Here is a 546-nt window from a genome sequence, read left to right on the forward strand (position 1 = left end):
TAACTGAAAGGTGCACACCCAGTATGCTTTACCAGACACCTCAACCATTTCAGTATGGATGAAAGCAATATTTAAGATGTGTTGCGTACATATTGAAACACTTCTGACTGGAACAACATTGCAGGGTTGAATAAAATTTGCAAAATGCTTTCGTAAAACGAGTGGCAAGTCAGACGGTTTGGTGTTTTTGCTTGGTGTCAGCATGTCGCTGTATGTAGCGGGTTCACGTCCATCGTTTTTCACTGTTTTGCACCAGTCACAATTTTCAAGTGGCTGGATAGGTGCTTTTCAAACCTGTTGGACGCAAAATTGTTGATGTTATCATGTTTAGTGTTCCTTTAGCGAGTTTTTGCATGGAGTCCACATTCTGTAAACTTTACAAAGCTCGCAAAACAATTGAAAATTCTTAATCTCAATCGGTATGCCTTTTACGATTCTGAAGATGCAAGAAATGCAGTGAAAGTAAGTTTTCAATCGACGAAATTTATCGGCGTCTGAAAGGATTAATCACGTAAGCTTTTTCCTATAACTAAAATGAAGCACACA

The sequence above is a fragment of the Dermacentor variabilis genome, chromosome 2 (assembly GCF_050947875.1).
Source record: "Dermacentor variabilis isolate Ectoservices chromosome 2, ASM5094787v1, whole genome shotgun sequence".
Classification (NCBI taxonomy): domain Eukaryota; kingdom Metazoa; phylum Arthropoda; class Arachnida; order Ixodida; family Ixodidae; genus Dermacentor; species Dermacentor variabilis.